Raw genomic sequence first — 14,912 nt, 5'->3', positions numbered from 1 at the left:
TTATGCACATACATACATGCACACATACAAAAATGCACAGGCACCAGAATCCACAGTTCGCACACAAGCATATACATACACATCTGCTCATACATACATGAGCAACGATGGCAATAGGCACGCAGCCACACAAATGCTCACATGTGTATGTAGCGAAAATGTGTGTGTGCATGCTCGTCGCCAAAAATTATTTTTATATGCGCATCAACGCTATCATACCCTTCTCGTCAAGAGCATTGCAACCCGTTTCTAAAGGTCGATATGCTTTATGTGAGCATGCTCGTTGCCAAATTATATTCATTATACCCTTGCTAGAAATAATCATAAAACGCTAACATTTTGTATGTTTACCCCACAATCAAAATTAAAATTATTTTGTGTTGCTGATTTGGATGATTTGAGTGAACTTAGAGAGCGATAAAAGAGAGGTAGAGCGAGAGAGCGTAAGGCAAATAGCGCACAGATATGCTTCACTTAGTTAGCGCGTTCGCAGCGCACCGACTTTGTCGTGCCCTATTTTCTCTGCTCGAGCCTCAAGAGATTGAGCCGGGCAAATACGAAGCTGTCTGGACTCTTCAGTGTTTTTTTTCATTGATACTTTGAATATAAACTAGGAGGTAGATAAGCAAATAAAATTCTAATAGATACTGGATCCAATAGAAATAGCGTACAGGCGAAGTTTGTACTCAATCCAATTCCAAACGAAATCCCATTTAAAGTCGTCAGTGCAGGGGCAGCGTATTAATTGCACACTATAAAATATGAAGTCTAGACCTGAAATCAAAGTAAAATTTTTCCTTCTACCCACATTAATTTTGTTCGATGCAATTTAAGGAAACGATAGTTTAAAGGCAATGGGAGCCGAAATTAATTAATTAATTAGTACTATAACCGCTAGAATAGACCACTTAACTTTACAACAAAAGAGCGACTTACACAATTTGCTCACAATTTAACCACATCTATTAGCAGACCCTAACCAAAAACTTATGTACACAGCTACGGTAAAAGCAACAATTAGAAAAATCAGAGACAAACCACTTTTTCAAAATTTTTCCAGTTACATTAGGACTGTCTCTAAAAGACAGGAAATAATAACGTAAAAATTAAATTTCATTAAATATCATTGATGGAGTAGGATATCAAAAAAACAACTTTCTCCATTAAAAATATATACATATATTACACGATATTCAATTCTACTATAAGGTCCCCAAAATATTTCTAATGGATAATACAAAATTCCATAATTCCAAAACTATACCGTTTATAATACAAGACGAACTCGACCAACACTTTGTTAAGACAGCACCTTACACGAAATGAAAGATTCCACTCTACTTTGTCTCAGATTATAATGTGTATTAACCAAAAAAGGAATATGAAGAATGGTTAGACAGAGCTATTTAAGAGTATAACAACCCCATCCATTCAGTATCGGATATAAGACGTACTTTTCGGACGAAATACTACTACCCAGAAAAATATTTAAAGCTTTAAACTAGATTGAGACAAACCCTTTTAATTTACCGATGGAAACATCAATATAATCGATGGTGTTCTCCAACGAAGGATAAAGACTGAACCATCGATAGTATCGATGTTTTTTCCATCGCTGTAAAATCCGTAGACATATAATGCTTTTACTAATCTTTATATAAATATGATAAGTATGGGAGCATACGCTTTATGTGCTCAACAGGTAGCATACATAAAATAGAAAACACATGTGACAAGTGAGGATTGTCAAAATAGAAATAAAATATGACCCTGACCTTTAGCGACAAGAATATGTAAGAGACGAGCGCTGAGCCTTAGAAACTTAGCTATGGACGCACTATATTTAAGGGTTGAAAATATGCATGGGTATATAAACCAGGAGTTAAAAGAACAAAGATCAATACGAAACTAAACACCATCATAGTCAAGTGTATTCGTTCATGGTCCTTCGATCCGTACGACAAGACTACTAAATATCAGAAGTTACAACGAGTGTATATTAATGAGGGTTGTCGAATATTTTTAAAATATCAATATGATATTTGATATGCAACTTTAAAACAAGTAAGAAGAGACATTCGGTCAAGCAAAAGAGAATTCTTCCTAGAGTTGTGTAACTCAGCCGAATATGACCCTTGGGGCAAGACATATAAGAAGAAGAACACTGGTATAAAATACGAGTGAGGGTCCCCAAACTCATACAGTGTCAGCTGGAGTACCCCAAGGCTCAATGATGAAGCCTCTCCTAGGGAATGTCATGTTCGACAACCAACAGGTGCGCACACCATTGGCTTTGTTGATGATGTAGCTGTCGTCGCCATAGACAAGGAGCTTAAAGATACAGTGGATATGTGCAGCGAGAGTATTAATCGTGTATGAAACTGGTTGAAAGGAGCTGATCTCGAGATAGCAGCCCACAAAACAGAAGTCGTCCTAGTAAGCAGTCGCAAAAAATGGAAACTGCCAATATAAAGATAGGCAACTTCGCCGTCGCATTAAAGAGGGCGATAAAATAACTTGGCGTTATGTTAGACACAAGATTAACCTTCCGCGAGCACTTAGAATATGTGCATAAAAAGCTAGTTCTTGTAGAGCTCTCTCAAGAATTATGCTTACCACGCGGGGAACGAAACAGCAAAAACGTCTCCATTTAATAAGCTGCATTAGGTCCGTCATCCTCTATGCTGCGACAATATGGTCAACGCCGAGCTACAACCGGCGCATTAGCGCCACATACAAACTGAGCGCAATCAGAGTCAGCTGCTCTTTCACGACTGTCTCCGATGACGCGGCGCTCGCCTTAGCCTCAATGGTGCCACTGGAGGATTTGGTCGCTGAAGCCGTGGAGCGGAACTCACACGCGTCTGTGCGGCGCAATGCTATCAGGGCGAACTGCATTGCACAATGGCAAATAAGGTGGAATAGCTCAAATAAACTAAACTCAGCTAAACCGCAAATACAGCGAGGTTTTTATCTTTCATAGATCCTCTCGGGACATGGATGCTTTCAGAGCTACTTGAAGCGCTTTGGCCATGACGAAACTGACGAATGCCCTTGGTGCGAACAAGGGCATGAGGAAGACACAAAAAACATTTTATTCTAATACGGACGGTACCTAGAGGAAAGGCGCTGTTTAGAAGAGGCAATATGGTCAACGTCATGATGGAAGCGGAGGCAACTTGGAAACTAGTAAGCACCTTCGCGGCCACAATCATGATGGAGCTCCGCAGAATCAAGAAAATGAGAAGAACTGCTGTCCCAGGCTAAGTTAGTGCAAAGTGCTTGCGAAGCAACCAAAACATATACTGTAATATATGTAATCTTGTTAATAAACGAATACAAACAAGGAAGAAAGCTCTAAATTAGACTGCTAGACTACGAGATCCCGTGAACCCTTCAAGAAACTGATATTTCGATAATTATTCGTACACGCACACACACACAGACGCACATACACAGGCGACTGCGCTTGGGCTGCGCTGCAATATTGGCAATATTATGAAAGTTTATTTGTTGAATAATTTAATTTCTAGACGTACAATCCTAATCAAACTTTCAGAACGTAATCATGTTTCAATGTTTAATTGTATGTATATTCCGAAGCACAATATTTGAAATAGGTAGGGATGCAAAACAATCGATGGTACTATCCACACTCTCCATTGTTTTCTAAAACGGCGATACCGCGATAGAATTTTGCGACTGCAGATGGTTTGGCATATTCAAAAAAGTGAACGTTAACTTTGCGAACGCCAGACTAAGCAAATTGCACAGTCCGCTTGCAAGTACCTTTGCGTTCCGCCAAGCTCCACCGAGTCGGAGACAACATTTAGTAAAGCTGGGGAAATTATTGGAACATGTCGATCCCACCTTAACACAAAACATCTTACTGTTATTCAATAAAAACATCTGGCTCCCAGCTTTAATATTATATTTGGTGAAGATTTTAGGGTTAAATTGCTTAAATACTTACATCTTAATTTACTTAAATCTTACATTACATTCCATTATTACTGCTGTAAAAATTATGAATTATTTTTATTTTTAAGCTCCTTCAAATACTGTTTTTTTTTTTTTTTTTTTTTTTTTTCGTTTTATTACATTCATTCACATAAGTGAAATGAGTATATTGGCTTTCTGCACTGTCCGTCTATTTGTCCGTATTAACGCAGTTTTTTTCGGCGCTACTGAAGTTTGGAATTTGGAACACGTACTCGGGTATATCTCCGATTTATGAAGTGTTAAAATTTTCCCAACCCGCCCACTAGGGGCGTAGCAAAGCGGAAAATGTATTTTCCGATATGCTGAAATCATCTTAGTTGAGCTAGAAAGCTGAAATTAGGAATGTAGATCCGCGTCGACCATCCAAGATCACAAGCTATGGCGGATATATCTACGCCCATTGCACTATGGGTAAAAAGCCCGAATTCTAGGCATTAATTGTCCCTGAAGAGACAGAGGCTTGAAATACATACTATTACAATTTTTTCATAATTTTGGATTTTCTATTTTTGAAATAGAGCCAAAACCCTACCTTTTTCGCTTTTAGTGTCCATCCTGTTATTCCAAAAAAATTCTGGACCCAGACAAGCTTTTATGAGTTAACCGTGAATATAATTTTAGTTATAATTTTCTTATTCCAACTCAATACAATTCATTCGATATTTCTTTTCATAGGTGTCTTCAGTATCATTTTCCTCTTCTTCGCTTTTGGTTGAACTAGGAATCCTTCCAAATTTTTCAGAAGGTTCGAAACTATATGGCTCTAGAAGTGCAATATCTTCTGTAGGCATTTCTTTTTTCTCATTCGGCAAGCTCGTTCTTTCAAACCGAGACTAGAAATAAGTGGGTTTGATGAGTCTAGTGCTCTATTGAATACGCCACTTATATATTATTATATTATTATTATTATATATAATGAGATGAGATTTTCGCACTTCGGACGCGTGCTCTCCCAAACTTCCAACTTGAAGTATACTGGTGTCCATTATTTGATGCCCATGCTATAAAATGTGGTGGATAGTTGGGGGCATTGGATAGTATAAATATTATATATAAAATATAATATGACGAACACAAATTGAACGGACTGATACAAATTGACTGAGACTCTGACCCCGGCCTGAGAACAAAGTAACCTTTCATGTTTTCTCAGACAGAGCTTTAAATTTTCCGGAGTACATGCGCGCAAGAGATAGCAATTAATATTATATAAACGTTTTTTAAGATTTCTTGGTCAAAATATTAAATGGTAGAAAACAACTCAACATTTCCAAAAGCTCTTCTTGTTGCGTTGCCGTCATTACAGCTACCACTTCAAAACATATTTTGTACCGTTTTCCGTTAATTTTTTAGACGAAACTAATGCAAAGAGGCGTCGTGTTATCATACTCTGAAGCTAATTTTCTTTTTAATCGAGGACTAGCATAGTTATAATTTAATTGCTTTCAACCTGGTCTTTTAGGTGATTTTAGGTTGATTGAATTTCATCGCCCGTTAAGTTCTCTTTAGTTATTTTGTAACGCTATAATCTTTTATAGCGCTTTGTTGTCGCTTGTTGCTGCTCCGCAATTCTAGCAGCATGGAATTGCAGACCTCATGTGCAACTGCAACATGTCGATTATTTTGTGAAGGAGCAAAAACGAGCAAGTCTTTTTATTATTGGATTTAGCAAAGATTAACACACGACTTCTAAGTTAAACATTTCAAATACCTTTGAGGGATTAAAAGTTTTATCTAACGAAACACACGTATGAATGTTAGTTTTTATCTACACATGCACAATAGCAACACTTTCCACAATCGGACGAAAAATCACAACAAAAATTTTCACTCATCTTATTTAACATATCTTCCTGAATCTTTTCCATAAAAAAATATTGTTAACTATTTCAAACACCCAAAGATTTACACACGTTGAAAGTAGAGCATGATTTCCTGCGCTTTTTTCGATTTACCATGCAACCTTGAATCAGCTAACTTTGACGAAACTTATAACTTTATTGGTAGTCCCCAAAATTTTATAAAAATTGTTTTTAAGTCGGCTGGGGCTTTCTAAATGAGAAAATAAAACAGTTTGCAGATACTGAAAAATAAATAATTTGGATTTTTGCCAAAAATCTGATTTTTACCCATAGTGCGTTGGGGAATGGCAAATCGGATTAAACTACGTCTAAATTTTGCATGTTATGATTCTATAAAGATTAATGTATTGATGAATATACATATGTCCGCCCACAGGGGGCGTTGCAAACCGCATGTTAATATCCTAAAGAATAAGACCTAGAAGCTTAAAATTTGGATAGTTAAGTTACCAGTAACCATAGATTCCCCAAATAATATTGTTACGCTTCTTTAGGGGCGTGGCATATTAAAAAATACCCTGCAATACTTTCATTTTTTGAGCGGTAGCATCCAAATTTTGCAGCTAGGTACCCGTTAGCTTGTTCTATGAGCTGTCCAAAAATTAAGTGTCAACGAAGTAAGGGCGAGGCAAATCGATTTTTTACCGTATTAAAAACAAACTTAGCTACTAAATTTATGATTGGGTGTGAATGAGTATTCCGCGTTCGGTAACGCCCGACTGCAACGTTCTTACTGGTATAAATATATAACAGTTATAAATTATAGCTGTAAATGAAGTCAGAAACATATTTTAGTACTGTTCTGTAAAAGCAAACTTTCGAAATAAATGAAGTGAATTGTAATTATTATAAATTTTCGATAGTATTATCGATTGTAAAGACTGTTTTCACAATCAATAGTTTCCAACATCAATCGTTTTACTATAGATGTGTTTCACTATCGATAGTTTTGCATCCCTAAGATAGTAAATTTTAACAAAAATCGAAATTGTATAGATTACATCCACTGACCAGAGAACACATAGACTAGACATGTAGAACAAATTTTTCTACACCTCGACACTGTTAAGTTGACGTACCACTAAACTTCGTATTTGCTCGGCTCGGTCGCTGGAGGTTAAATCAGTGAAAAAGCTGCACGACAAAAACAGTGCGCTGTGAGCGCTCAATCGAAATAGTCCCGATTCCGTATGAAGCACAGCTATATGCCATTTGTCCTACTCTCTTTCTCTCAGTCCCTCTCTCTCGCGCTCTATGGTCGCTGAAATCATCACTCTCAGCCGCGAATAAAAATTTCAGTTTATGTTCGCGACGATCCCAGCTCTTTCCTTTTGAGTAAAGGGTATACCGAAATTTGTAAAGCGTTTGCCACGTTCATACAAAATGAGAGCGTTGATGCTCATAATGAAAATGTGTCCGCGATGAGCATGCACACACACACTCTCTCTTGCTACATGTACTATGAGCATTGGTATGCCTGTGTGCGAAGCTCTTGCTGCCTGTAGCAATTTTAAGTCCCCAGCATTTGCATTTGGTTGATCTTGTGAAGTGCTCACATACATACATACATATGTATGCATATATGTACATTTGATTGTGTGTACGCATGCGATTGCGATGGTCACAATTATGGAATAGCACTTGTAGAAGCATTTGTTTGCCTATTTGCCTTTACATGTGCGTGTGTGTATGTGCATGTGTGTATGCATGGGAAATAATTAATTTTCGATAAGGTTTCTAATTGATAAAAAAAAAAAACTATGAGTTTTCGATTTTTAGGGATAGACTCGATATCCGCGCGACATAAATGACGACTGAGATGGACGCGTTCGAACATACTGACGGACGGACATACAGAGAAACTCTGGGTAAGCTGACTTTCAACTCTACGTTATATACGTTTTACCTTTAGTTAAGATGTATATTAAGTTTTAAAACACAAAACAAAAAATTGCATTTATTCCAAAATGTCGGGCTTTTTTCCTATAGTGCACTGCAGCGCAGCCCAAGCGCAGCCCCTGCTTACTGCGCAGTTAGCTGTGCGTGGGCTTACGCGTGCGTGTGGAAGTATATGTATGTAATACATACGTACTATGTATGTGTGTGTGCATAAATGAAGTGCAGATTGGAGGGTTCAGGGTATCTCCAAGTCGAGCAATCTCAACTAGAGCTTTTTATACACTGAACCCATTAAAAATGGGAAATCAGGGTATAATGGTTTTGCTGAAATGTATGTAACAGGCAGAAGAAGGCGTGGCAGACCCAACAAAGTATATATATTCTTAATCAGGGCGACGAGCTGAGTCGATTTGGCCCTGTCCTTCTGTCTGTCCGTCCGTGCATCTGTCCGTGTGCTTGAAAGCGTCGATTTCAGAAAATACAGAAGCAAGAGACTTCAATTTGATTTTATACCAAAACTCTACCCTTCTGTGTCACCTTGACTCGCAGGCCGCCTCTTAAGGAGAGGGAAGTGACATAATAATAGTGATTACGTCCACAACATCCAAACGCTGTTCCCATAGCCAAATAATTAATGTAAAGACTCCCAAACTTGACAATTATAAACAATGAGCAGCCAAGCCGACTCTTCTCCCAACATTCCCAGGTTTGGTAATTGTAAACAGAGAGCGGCCAAACCGTAATTTCTCCCCACGATCGGCAGCGATCAGAATAAAATCACAATCAGCATAAATTTGTTCTCAGTAACATGCATTACCCACATATAAACACAATATAAACACAATTGTTAGTCTTAAGCTACTGTTCAACAAAACAAGTTGTCATAATCTAACCTTGACTTCGTCTTTTAATTTACATTAGCGTTGCTGTTAGCATATGTCGCGGCATTTATTCGACTCACAAAACATGTGCAGTATGATTAGAATATCAGGATATGTCACGGTCACGCATCCAATCTGATATTCTAATCATTCTATACTTCTTTTATGCACATATACATACATACACATGCATCCGCACGCACGTATAAAAACGCGCTCTGCTAACTACGCAGTAAGCAGCGACTGCGCTTGGGCTGCGCTGCAGTGTGGGCAATATTATGAGAATTATTTTTTTGAATAATTTCATTTCTAGACGTACGGTCTTTCTGAACGCAATCATTATGCTATAATGTATGTACATACCAAAGCACAAGTCTCTAGTATTTGAAATGTGTTTTTTACAAATTGGGGGCGAAGGGGGCGTGTTATCCAAAATCTGTGTTTATTCAAATTAGTGTTCAAATGAGATTAAAAAAACTAAATCAATTTTTCGATTATTCTTGATAAAAAAGTTATCGGATGCTAGCTTTTGCATCACAGTCATACAAACGGACGGACAGACGGACAGGGCTATATATACTCAGCTCGTCGTGCTGATCAAGAATATATATACTTTATGGGGTCTGCGATGATTCTTTCTGCCTGTTACATACTTTTTCACAAAAACATTATACCCTGATTTCCCATTTTCAATGGGTTCAGGGTATAAAAATGTGAAATTACAGGGTATTTTTCGATATGCCACGCCCTTAAAGAGGCGTAACAATTATTTTTGGGACATCGTTAGAGGAGATTACTTTTAACCACCCTATCCGAATTTGAAGTTTATAGCTCTTAAGCTGTAGGAGATATAAACTTTTGCGGTTTGCCACGCCCCCTTTGGGTGGAATAAATCAATCTTAGCTCGCTGGACTTAGGAAGTCAACCTGCATATATATACCAAATTTCGGGTCTCTAGCCTAAAATATAGCAGAATTTGAAAAATCACTATATTTTCAGGTCCGATTTACCACGCTCCTAGTAGGCGTAGATATGTATGTCCGTACATAGCGCGCGTATATCGAGTTTATCACTAAAATTCGATAGCTCACCCCGTTATCAGCTATTAATTTAATCAATTTAAATTTTCGTAAGCTGCTGCTTGTGCCCACATGCATACATACATATACAATTTGAGAGAGAGAGAGAGTGAGAGATCAAGAACAAGAATTGAACATAAAGGGATCTTTTGTTCAACATTTGACCATCTCGGTGGAGAGCATGAAGCGAAATGATTGACCTAAAAGTGAAGAGCCGAGCAAATACGAAATTGACTGGGAGATTATGCTCGTAAAAAAGTGGGCAAAGAGCTTTACTTTACTCGTCCGGTCTATGTTTTATATGGTTAGTGACACATGTCAGCACAGAAACAACAAAAACAAGTTCTAGTAGAGACTACGAGACTACAGGCGACTGCGCTGCGCGGTGTTGGCAATATTGTGAGAATTGATTTATTGAATAATTTATTTCTAGACGTACAATCATAATGAAACTCTAGCTCTTATATCTTCTGAGATCGACGCGTTCATACATACGGACGGATGGGCGGACAGACAGACAGACTGTTCAGGCATGAACAAATGAATATACGAAGATCGTATACATGCCTCCGACGCACTCAGCGACTAGCAGGTAGTGCGCTGTGAAAAGATAAGGGTCACATCTACGGACTGCATAGATAGACAAATGAAGACCAACCATTGCAACCCCAGAGTCAGATTACGAAGGAGACGAGCGCTGAGCCTTACAAACTCAGCAATAGGATAATAGCTAATAGACCAACGCGGAGTCTTACACACTCAGCGATAAGATAAAAATATGTAATAGCCCAATGCTGAGCCTTACACACTCAGCAATAGATACATTAGATTTCAGGGTTGAAATTATGCATGAGTCTGGGTATATAAACCCAGGCTCAGAAGAATAAAAATCAATACAAAACTAAACGCCATCATAGTCAAGTGTATTCGTACATGGTCCTTTGAGCCGGATGAAGTATTTTAATACTTCGATGCAGTCCACAAGGAAAAGTGTTTGTGTTTAGTACAAAGTGAAGTTCTAAATAATTGTAGATTTGTGCATTGGCTTACCAACCCAAGCTGTGAGTCGAGGCACAGCAAGATCAACCTAGTGATCGAATCAAAAAAACCTCCAACGGGGAAAGCCAATGGATCTACAATAAACAAACAACTGTGTCGTCAACCATCAATATTTAACGAGAAATATTTGATGGTGTAATGGCAGAAATCAGGACCAAAGTTGCCGATCACGTCATAGACACAGACCAACTTTATAGCTGAGCAACGAGACCGGAAACATCAAAGCAAGAGATGTTTTTCTTCGGTTGATCGAGCCCAATGGTGAAGGCGTGGCCGACGTTCTTCGAGCAGTTCACCAAAATAATCCACAACAGAAAGGATATCAGCGACAAGACGAAACTGCTATACCTGCAAATGTATGTCAAAGGAGATGTGCAAATGATAAGCAATTTCTCAATGGGAGTGGGTAACTACAAGTTAGCGTTTATTTGCCGTTTATGCAGACGATACAAACGTTATTTGCCAGTGGACAAGGAACTGCTGAAGAATGATGATGAAGGCAGTATCCGCAATTGCGTGAGCACCTCCGATAACAGTGATGCTAGCATCTCAAGCAGCTTTGGATGCAATTGTGTTCAAAATGTGGGATTTCAACCCGCCGGCAAGCCCACACATGGGAGGCAATATAACTGAATCCACAGAACAAGAAAATAAAGTTTAAGTAGTAACAACAAAAACAAAGCTGGGTGAAGACAAGAGATCAATAAAGATGATCTGTGCTCCACCAACTCCGACATTGGATTCGGAGGGCATAGAAGATGTGGACGAGAATGGAATTTCTGCCACAACTTTGACATCGACGTTGCGTATCGCTGAGGATACATCAACAGATATCCAATTGGAAGTTCGACCAATGGATGATATTTCCACAGTTGGCAGCACGACGGTAGAGCAATCTTCTGCGGAGACTGCAACAGCGGCTGCATGTGCAGCTGAAGAGAACAGCGACAATACCGACTCAAACTCTCCAGTGATGACCACAGCAGCGCTACCAACTATGGAGACTAAAACTGCAAGTACAATTACATCGGAAATGGATTCAATTGGAAGTAGCAGCAACATTTTAAAGGAAACAACCAATCTAAAGCATCAGGATAAAACGAAGGATATCTACCATTTGGAGGCTTTGGCTCCGGCAACAATGAAACGATTGACAACTTCCTCAACAGATGCAATCAGCTATACTAATGCAACAAATGATCACACGTATAAGCCGCGAAAGTTCTTCAAAGAGGCTCGACTTCACTTGGCATGGGAGCCGCATCTAAACAAAAGTCCAAGGTACTGGGGGCACACTCGGTTTATCTGGATGTCACACTCTCTGGACCCCGCAGAATGTTTAGGCACGAACATAAGGATTGGATTGGTAACCATTTCGTCAAGAATATTAGCTATTATCAAATTTGTAGTTGTCCTGTATATTATTAAGATTTCCACAGACAGCAATTCCGGAAGTCAAAGTTTTACTATGCTGCTGCACGAAATAAGGAGTGAGCCACTGTATGTATATAAGTGCCGTGATATGATCGATCACTTATGTATAGATTGGCCTGCAGCGTGGGATCTGCAACGTAAGCGTTGTTACGTTCTCGTCAACGCTGTAGCTTAAACACTTAAATGTATATATGTATATGCCTTCTGCATGTACATACAAACATATATACACACATATACGGCATGTTATATACTCCCGTTCTGCCGCTGCTTTTAGCGACAGAATTCTTTATGTAAACTTTATGTATCTTAGGCTAAGACTTTCAATAAATAAAATACAGAGAACATTCTCTGGATGTTGCCCCTGTTGGGACCACAAAATAAATTCGTATAATATTGCCCACACTACAGCGCAGCCCAAGTGCAGTCGCTGCTTACTGCGAAGAGCGCGCTCTAATACGTTCGTGTGTATGTATGTGTGGCTAAAAGATGTGCATAGTGATTAGAATATCAGATTGGAGGGTTCTGTGTATCTCCTAGTCGAGCAGTCTCGATTAGTCTTCTTACTTGTTTACATATTATTTAGTCTAATTAATCTGTTTTTCATTGAAATAAGTTAATGATGAGCTTTTATATTGTTATATACACACATACATATATTATTCAAAAGGTCTCAACACTTTTGTTTATTTCGTTTCATTTAGCCACTTTTTAATAAAGTTGAAAAATCGATGTGTACCTAAACTTTTTTGCGACTATATGTTTTTTAACCAAAACATAAAAATATGTTGACTTGTTTTCTTTAGTTTTTGTATCAACTTTTTTTATGAATAATATATTCATCCTAATGGCATATGCACTTTATTTATTATTTTATTTATTTTTGTTGCGAAAATTTTATATATCGCAATATTAGTAATGTATGTTGACTTTATCCATTGATCCACATATGGATGTATGTATGTACATACACACATATAATTTGAAGTTTCCCGCATTTGTCCATTACGATATAAATAAGTGCGTTAATATAAATTGACAGTCCCTCTGGCGAACACATGGATACGGTTAGTTAGGCGCATATTAAATAAAAACATGCACATATGTATGTATGTACGCATGTAAACATTATAAACTATAACGGGGTTGCACCGCCTCCTTTTGCCATTTGCATACATTTGCACAAAAACAATACGTTGAATTAATATTTTTAATGGGTTGAAAGAATAAAATTAAAATTTGTATTGTTGACTATAGACAAGAAACATAAACATAAACATATGTACAAAAGAATGATTTAATGAATTAAGATCTAAATTTCTTTAAGTACTCACACTTATGAGATTAAGCAAACATTAAGTATGCAAAACATCAAATATGTACAGACAACTATAATTTTATCTTACAATGCATCCAACATAGAATTTGATTTGCAAAGTAAAAATCCTTTTAATCAATTACAATATATAAATCAAATATAAACGTTGCAAAAAAAAAAAAAAACAAATTTAAATACATACATATATAAAAGCATAGGCATTGCGAAGCAGTGATGAATTTCGATTTTTTTAATAGAAGTAACCGAACTCAAATGGGTAATATCGCACGAAGTTCAATCAAGATAGCGTCGCTATTTAACTAAAGAACAGTAGACAGTTCAAACGGTGCAAACTTTGTAACTTACTGTTTGCACATGCCAGCATTACTCAGCGAGCACCAGTATCAAAATTTGTTTGTGTTCAGTTCATACAACGCTTTCATACCATTTTTAGAAATATTCATGAAAACGTAAGCACTTTCACACCGAATCTGGACCATTTCGATTGAGCGCTCACAGCGCGATCGCGCTATTTAACAATCGATATATTGATAGGTCGTTGGTGTCCCAAATTCGATAGTTTCGATAAGGACATCTATAATTGTTCTCCTCATCACTGACCAGAAAACACATACATAGATGAGACTTGTAGAACAAATTTTCCTACAGCTCGAAATACGATTGAGTGATAGTAGGTTATACCACTGACCAGACAACACATAGACTAGACATGTAGAAAAAATTTTTCTACACCTCGACACTGTTAAGTTGTGGTATCACTATACTTCGTATTTGCTCGGCTCGGTCGCTGGAGGTTCAAGCAGTGAAAATGCAAATGAAAATGAAAAACAGTGCGCTATGAGCGCTCAATCAAAATGGTCCTGAAGCATAGATATGTGCCTCTCTCTCTCTCTCTCTCTCTCTCTCTCTCTCTCTCTCTCTCTCAGCCCCTCTCTCTCGCTCTCTATGGTCGCTGAAATCATCACTCTCAGCTGCGCACAAAAATTGAAATTTTTGTTCACGACGATCCCTGCAATTTCCTTTTGAGTGAAGGGTCCCAGTGGCGACGACCTGTTGAATAATACGAGAAAAAAGTATTGCATTACCTATGAACTTTTTTTCAGCGCATTTGTAATGTACAAATTAAAAAGTGCTACTCATACGACAGAATCGAGCACTTGTGAGCTTCGTTTTTTTATGCCCCTTCCCCGCTAATCAACAAACGATTTACGTCTTTGATTGCGTCGTGACGAAATCGCCGAATTTCGTCTTGAATTTTACCGTTTGTTGCATAGAATGCGTGCCATCTTTCGTTTTTTTTTTTTTTTTTTTTTTTTTTTTTTTGTCTGTTCCTTTTGTGTGTATAGTGTTAATTTGT

At 37.9% G+C, this 14,912-nt stretch overlaps 1 protein-coding gene across 2 annotated transcripts in view; it reads right to left on the bottom strand.

Moving 5' to 3' along the window:
• The window catches only part of Stim (stromal interaction molecule), a 138,962-nt gene extending 125,268 nt beyond the window's left edge, over window positions 1-13,694 (bottom strand). The window contains exon 1 of one of the 2 annotated variants that reach the window (XM_089264648.1): window positions 13,551-13,694. The gene's annotated coding sequence lies outside the window, so the exon portion shown is untranslated. The remainder of the gene's footprint in view (window positions 1-13,550) is intronic. The other variant, XM_089264649.1, reaches the window with a different exon arrangement.
• Window positions 13,695-14,912: the final 1,218 nt, after the last annotated feature.

The sequence above is a fragment of the Drosophila navojoa genome, chromosome X (genome assembly GCF_054131105.1).
Source record: "Drosophila navojoa isolate 15081-1374.11 chromosome X, UAZ_NAV_1.0, whole genome shotgun sequence".
In the NCBI taxonomy this organism is placed as follows: domain Eukaryota; kingdom Metazoa; phylum Arthropoda; class Insecta; order Diptera; family Drosophilidae; genus Drosophila; species Drosophila navojoa.
This window is presented reverse-complemented; position numbering and strand designations above follow the sequence as displayed.